This window comes from Heterodontus francisci, chromosome 4 (assembly GCF_036365525.1).
Source record: "Heterodontus francisci isolate sHetFra1 chromosome 4, sHetFra1.hap1, whole genome shotgun sequence".
NCBI classification, from domain to species: Eukaryota; Metazoa; Chordata; class Chondrichthyes; order Heterodontiformes; family Heterodontidae; genus Heterodontus; species Heterodontus francisci.
In genome coordinates this window covers 146,769,066-146,776,684 of record NC_090374.1, presented here as the reverse complement: position 1 = coordinate 146,776,684, position 7,619 = coordinate 146,769,066, and the positions used below count along the sequence as shown (strand labels likewise).

Here is a 7,619-nt window from a genome sequence, read left to right as displayed (position 1 = left end):
TGTCTTCTGTGGTCTTGTCCGTGCAGCCCTGAAGAGGGAGCATGCAGTGTACCTGGTACACTCGATGCCTTCCAGCACCAGTGGGAACCACAGGGTAGAGTACCTTACAGGCTCAAATAACAATATGCTGATTTAATTGAGAATGTCACCTTGGATTTGTTGGGACTTCGTTGCTTATGTTGAGCTTTTAGTTTTATTGGACCATGTTTCTTCCCAAGATGAGTGGTGCCCTAAATTTTTTTTTACATTTCTAATATTTGCCAGTTCTGAAGAAGGGTCACTGACCCGAAACGTTAACTCTGCTTCTCTCTCCACAGATGCTGCCTGACCTGCTGAGTATTTCCAGCATTTCTTGTTTTTATTACTCCGCTGTCAATCATCCCGGGAGGAGCGGCTTGGCGTGACCCAGTGAACCTAAGCTGTCAATCATCCCGGGAGGAGTGGCGGACGTGACTGAGTCAACCTCAGCTGTCAATCATCCCCGGAGGAGGGGCGTGGCCTGACCGGGTGAAGTGAAAAGTCACAAACAAATATGGCGGCGGCGGTGGACCGAGTGTCGCACTGACTGGGGCGTGGGATCGGACTTGTCGGCTGAAGAGGTAGGTCAAAGAAAAGAAAAACAAAGCTTTGTAAGCGTGTTGTCAGTTGCGGGACGGCTGGTTTTGGCTCCGAGATCTGTTCGACTTTAACTCCCACTTGTGACGCTTTCTTTTTATGTTGCTGCCGAGAGGCGGCGGCCGCCGCGGGAGCAGGTGAGGGAGGCGCTTTATTGGCAGCCACTCGTCAGGCCCGGTGCAATATGTGAGGATCGTGGTTGACTGAGCGGATTGCTTCCGTTGGTTTTATTTTGGAGTCTATCAAGTTGTGATGAGTAGCCAAGCCCCGGGCGGAGGCTTGATGCATGTTCAAGACACCATGAGGGGTTTCCTCCGGGCGAGCGGTTCCCGGGCCACAGCTGTTGGACAACGTCTCCGTTTCCAGCACCAGTCTCTCGGTTACGCTCACTCACTCACTCCGGCACCCACTCCCTCCAATAGTTTAATATCCTTTTAATTTCTCCTTCAAGGATTCCGGTAGGTGAGATCATAGTCACTACAGGTGAACCAACCTGTTGGTCGCTTCGGCTCAGAGCCAGAGATGACACTCTGCATGACCATCTCGAGTCTTTTTTAAATAATCCAAGCCTTTTTACGCAAGGGTTGCGGAGGGTTTGCTTCTATTTTGACAGTCAAAATGGTACTTTTTTTTTATCTGTTGGGGGTAGGGAGTGTAGAGTGGCATTGTTCTGATTGTCAAATCAAAATGGGCAGACTGAAGACAACAAATAAAAACAAAATGCTGGAAATGCTCAATAGGTCTGGCAGAATCTGTGGAGAGAGAAACGGTTAACGATTCAGGTCTGTGACTAATCATCAAAATCAGATGAGGTCACAGACCTGAAACGTTACCTCTGCTTCTCCAAAGATGCTGCCAGACATGTTGAGTATTCCCAGCCCTTTATGTCTTTATTTCAGATTGCTGCATCTGTAGTATTTTGCTTTTTTCTTTGAAGTGAACAAATGTTAATTTGACTTTGTTGCTTCCAAGAGGAATATGAATAACACCTGAATTATAATTACTGCAGAGAGAATGTGAGGAAGTACTTTTTATACGCAGCAGATGGTAATGATTTGGAACTCTCTGCCCATCAGGGTGGTGGAAGCAGAGACGATCAATGACTTCAAGTGAAAGTTGGATGGCCACCTGAGACAACGAGGTTTGCAAGGCTACAGAGATTGAGCCGGGGAGTGGGACTGATTGGATAGCTCCATGAAGAACTGGTGTTGTCGCAGTGGGATGAATGGCATTCTTCTGTGTTGTACTAGAGTGTGGTTTTAAATGGGTGAAATTGCTGAAAGTTTGAATGTGTTGTCGTTTTAAACTTATAAGTGTAAGTGTTTCAAACATATTGTGGAATTTTGATTGCTGGTGCACTGCTGAAAGATCACAATGTTAAGTATGAATGAGCTGCAAAGTCCTTTTAAGATCGCCTTTTCCAACTTTCTCCTTTTTGCTATCCTTGAAAGTACTGAATCTTGCTGTGGTATGAAAACTGGAAAAATTCAGCCCTCTGGTACTTTTGCCCATGTGACTATTTGTGAGTTGTGCAGACTTTTGGCCATTGAGGTAGATAGGATTCTGTTCTGAGCAGTGTGTTTCTCTGTTTTATTTTTAACAGGGGGATCTACTTCAACTGAAACTGTCAACAAATCCTTATTGGTAGTTCATAAGATATTGTGTGTCACCACCACAAACTGGCTTGTAGGCTTGAGGTACAGGATGGACTTTATTTGAATACATATGGAAGATTGTGGCATTATGTCACATCACTGAAGATTGATGAACCTTGGAAGCATAATTGGGAACCATGGTATTGTAGTTGACCACTTATTTGTACCATCACTAAGACCACTTTCTTTCACCTCTAACATTGCCTGGCTCCTCCCCTGCCTCTGCTTATCCACTGAAACCCTCATTTATGTCTGTTACCTCTAAACAGTGCTTTCCAAGCTGGACTCCCATTATCCATCCTTAATAAACTTAAGCTTATCCAAAACATGTATGCTAGCTAACACTGTCCCATTCACCCATCACCCTGTGTTCACTGACTTACATGAGCCAGCAGTTAAGGGGGATGGTAGCATAGTAGTAATGTTAGTGGACTAGCAATCCAGAAGCCTGGGCTAATGCTCCGGAGACGTGAGTTCAAATCCCACTGATGCAGTTGGAGGAATTTAAATTCAATTAATAAAACTGGGAGAAAGTCATAGTTATTTACAGTACAAAAGGCCGCTATTCAGCCCATCGCACCCATGCCAGCTATTCACTGAACTATCCAGCCCTTCACTGAGCTTCCTCTTCAGGTCATTGATCGTCTCCGCTTCCGCCACCCTGGTGGGCAGCGAGTTCCAGTTACCATCTGCTGAGTTTAAAAAAAAAACATTGCTCACATTCCTCCTGCATCTTCTGCCCAAAATTTTCAGTCTATGTCCCCTAGTCCATGTACCATTTGTTAATGGGAACAGTTTTTCCTTGTCTAACTTATCTAAGCCTGTCATAATCTTGTACACTTGTACTAAACCTCCCCTCAATATCTTTCGTTTGAAGGAGAATAACCCCAGCTTTTCCAACCTAAGATTGTAACAAAACTTGAAATTGGAGAGTTTTAAATAATCTAGACGCTTCCAGATTGTTGTGAAAACCCATCTGGTTCACTAATGTCCTTCAGGGGAGGAAATCTGCCTTCCTTGGCTGGTCTGGCTTACATGTGACTTCAGATCCACACTCACTCTTAACTACCCTCTGAAATGGCCTAGGAAGTGACTCACCACCACCTGCTGAAGAGCAATTAGGCATGGGCAATAAATGTTGGCCTTGCCAGTGATGCTCGCGTCCCAAGAACTTATTAAAGAAAAAAGTTGAGCAATGCCTTGATTTCCTTGTTTTCAAATCCTTCCATGGCTTCACCCCTTCTTATCTCTGTTAACATATTCAGCCCTAGAAATTTGAGCTATCTGTGCACTTCCAATTCTGGCCCGTTGCGCATTCTTGAATTTAATTGTTCCAACTTTGGTGGCTGTGCCTTCAGCTGCTGAGGTCCTAAGCTCTGGAATTCTACCGGCAAACACCCCCACCTCTCCCCCCCCCCCCCCCCCCCCTCCAACCCCAACCCCTCTGTCCCTCTACCGTTCAGTAACTTGGGCAAATATGATGTGTCCTTGTGGCCTGTGTGGGCCACATAAGGCAAATTGAAACTTTGAAACTACCTGTGTGGGTTAAACTTGGTTTGGAGACTGAGTATGGCAATGGATTCTGACATATTTTAGACATCAGTTTAACCAGATAAGGCCATCAAATTACTTATTATACTCTTGTCATATTTTGTTTTATAATGCTCCTGTGAAGTGCGTTGGGATGCTTCATTACATTAAAGGCGCTATATAAATCTAAATTGTAGTTGAGTATGATTGTGTACTCACTTGACGGCTGTTCACTCAACACAGATTGGCGATACAAGTGGAGTTGTTTTGATCTGCTTTGGTTAGTATCACTTAATTTTATTTTATCCAATGGGGAGCTTTCAGCATGTCAGTTGGGCACAATTAATTTGGATTTTTAAGGAGTAACTGGTGAGTTGGAGCCAAGTTGTCAATAGCTTATTTGCAATCTTTAAGTAGAAATGCACTTCGTCCTTTTTCCTGACAATGTTTCATCCTTAAACACCATGATTGGCAGAGTTGTGATTTGAGTGCAAGATGTACCCATATTTTTCAAGTGCTGTACTTTTCTATGACACAGAACAGAAGGAGGCCATTCAGCCCATTAAGTCTATGCTGGCTTGATTGAAGAGCAATCTCGTTAGTCCCACTCAATGCTCGCTCTTCACATCCCTGCAAATTTTTTCTTTTAAGTATTTCTTTTATAGAACATGGCGAACGCTGACATAAATTTAAGTCTGGGAAGCTAATTGGCTCCGATTTACGTCTTAAAAGAAGCCAACCATGAAACACTTGACCACTGCAGCTCAATAAAAACTCTGAAGCCTTGGGGTGGCGTGGGTGGTGGAGTCCATTTGTGCAGTCCTGATGGCTTTCCAGTGGGGGGTGACTGGGTTGGGGTAGTGGAGCTGCAGTGTGCACTTAAACTGATGCATCACACATTCCAATACTTGAACAACCTTGCCCTGGCAGGGCTTGTTACTCCTTCAGGTCTTGGTCTTGCCTTCTGCTCCATTCCCAGAGCTTGGATTTTTAAGCTGACTCTTGTGTTTTGTAACTGATAGGATTGCTGTATTTTCAACAAATACAGGCTGTTAAACAATATATTTTGAAGCTTATTACTGTTGATGTACATTTGATGGCTTCCAGTAGGTCATGATGCCTAGCCTCTTCACCACCTGAGTTCTCCCAGGCCCATATGCTACGTACCAGTCCTGCCAATTGGTTTTATCCACCTGCCACCCCAGCACCATTTCGACTTCGCAGTTTGTCCCAGTCCCCACATATCAGAGCTCAGTGTTTCTGCTCAGCAAATTCTATGTCTCACTCCCAACCCTTCCAGTGCTGCCAGGTATGAGTCTTGGTGTCAAAATTTAAATTAACATTCTTAGGTTGGGTTTTGAGGGAATCCATAGTGTAAGGATTTTAACAAAAGAAGTACTGCAATCATGAAATGTAGGAATCCAGTTCATATTTGCATTCCCTTCGAAGTAAGCTCTTTTACAACTTGCCATTTGCTGTAAAGTTGTGTGCGTAGAGTTTTCCGTGAATTTAGAATATAGGGTGTTACGGCCAAGGTGGAAGGAGTGCACTGTTTTTTCTAGGCCTACTTCTCCACAGATCACAACATATATTTAAATTTTCACACTTAACGATATGGTCATAAACTCTACTTTTTCCAGATTAAAACACGCCAACTATGTTTCTTTAATGAACAGTTTATTATAAAACAAATCTTAACCAGTAATGATCAGAAAAATAAAAGCCTATGGGAGACAGGGGAATGTGGCAAATTGGATCCAGAATTGGCTCAAAGACAGGAAATAAAGGGTGGTGGTCGATGGATGTTTTTGCAAATGGAAAGTGGTTTCCAGTGGCATTCCATAGGGCTCAGTGTTGGGACCCTTGCTGTTTGTGGTATATATTAATTTGGATTTAAATGTGGGAGGTATGATTGGGAAATTTGCATATGACCCAAATATTGGCCATGCGGTTGATAGTGAAAAGGATAGCTGTAGATTCCAGAATGATATCAGTGGTTTGTTTGAGTGGACGGAAAAGTGGCAAATGGAATTCAAGTGTGAGGTAATGCATTTTGGGAGGGAAGACAAAGCAAGGGAATACACAATAAACGGAAGGATATTGAGAGGGGTGGAAGAAGTGAGAAGAAGTGCATGTTCACCTGATGGTGGCAGGACACGTAGATGGTGGTGAAGAAGGCATATGGAATGCTTTCCTTTATTGACTGAGGTCTAGAATACAAAAGCAGGGATGTAATGCTGGAACTGTATACAACGCTGGTTAGGCCACAGCTGGAGTATTGCATGCAGTTCTGGTCACCACATTACAGGAAGGACATAATTTCTCTGGAGAGAGTACAGAGGAGATTTACAAGAATGTTGCCAGGGCTTGAAAGTTGCAGCTATAAACCTTAGAACAGAGGAGGCTGAGGGGTGAATTAATTGAGGTATACAAAATTATGATGGGCCGAGATGGAGTAGACAGGAAGGACCTGTTTCCCCTAGTGAAGAGGTCAATTACCAGGGGGCACAGATTTAAGGTGATTGGCAGAAGGATGAGAGGGGACATGAGGAAAAGCTTTTTCACCCAGAGCGTGGTGGATGTGTGGAATTCACTGCCCGGAACAGTGGTGGAGGCAGAATCCCTCAACTCATTTAAGAGGTATCTGGATATGCACCTGAAGTGCTGTAACCTGCAAGGCTATGGATCAGATGCCGGAAAGTGAAATTGGATTGGGCGGCTAGTGCAGACGTGATGGGTTGAATGGCCTCCTTCTGTGCCGTAACTTTTCTATGGTTCTAAGCAAAGCAGAAACGCATGGATTGAAATATTAAAGCCCCTTATTTATCTTAGCTCCTCTCTCTCACTCACACACAAATGCACTGGTTAACTGGAGAAAAAAAAAAGGGATTTTTGTTTATAGCACTGTTACAAAGAAAACAGGAAAAAAAAACCCTTGGGCTGAATACTTGCTCGTACTTCAAGAAAAGGTATAGAAAGATGTCCTTTGTTTTGGTTTGGTGTCCCAAATGCATATAGATGGCTGTCACTGGGATCTTAGAACAGTTCTTTCCAGGCAATGTTGAAGATCAGTTTGGGTAGGCTTTTTGAGTAATGCAGCTACAGAGGCTTCAGATAGGTCTTACAGCGGCAAATACTGCAACAAGGGTTTCAGTTCCCACACATTCGATACATAGGTATTCTTCAAAACAGGAGGAGATAGGAATCTGACACACTGGAAATGTAGGGTTTCTTTTCCAGAGAATGAACTGGGTCATCTTTCAGGCAAAAACTTACTGTCTGTTGTAACAATTCAAATTGAAACTAAAATCATTCCAGAAGTCAAGCCTCTTGACCTCTATAAATCTTGACCTGCCAGTTCTTTGTAAACATCGCAAGTCAAAAACAACCCCTGCTGGGTGATTATCCACAGACAGGTGCCTTCCAGTAAGACTTCTTTACAAACCAAGTACAAGAACCTTCTGGTGACTTAAAAAAAAAAATCACCAAGTTCAGCATCTCCAAGTTTCCAGATGAATCCATGTCCATAATTCAACTATAAGTCCTTAAAACATATTTGACAAAGAAAATAGATGCACTCTCGTAACAAGGGAAACTGGGCAATGATGGAGTTGCATCTCTGTGCCTAGCGTGAGAATGGTGACTTTGAACAGTAAAGATGGGATAAAAACTTGAAGTCGCCTCTTAGGCGTATATGAAGGCAATTGTAGGTAATGGCTACCATAATGTTAATTGAAATAAATTATATAGCAATCTTAGTCCAATTTCCAATTTAAGGTCCTACATCTAATTATAGGCAGGGATTTGTGTGGTTTGGGA

General features: G+C 43.3%; 1 protein-coding gene across 3 annotated transcripts in view; it reads left to right on the top strand.

Annotated features, from left to right (window-relative positions):
• Positions 1–503: 503 nt before the first annotated feature.
• Positions 504–7,619, top strand: part of dennd4c (DENN/MADD domain containing 4C) — a 201,866-nt gene continuing 194,750 nt past the window's right edge. For all 3 annotated transcript variants that reach the window (XM_068030282.1, XM_068030281.1, XM_068030278.1), the window contains exon 1: positions 504–599. The gene's annotated coding sequence lies outside the window, so the exon portion shown is untranslated. The remainder of the gene's footprint in view (positions 600–7,619) is intronic.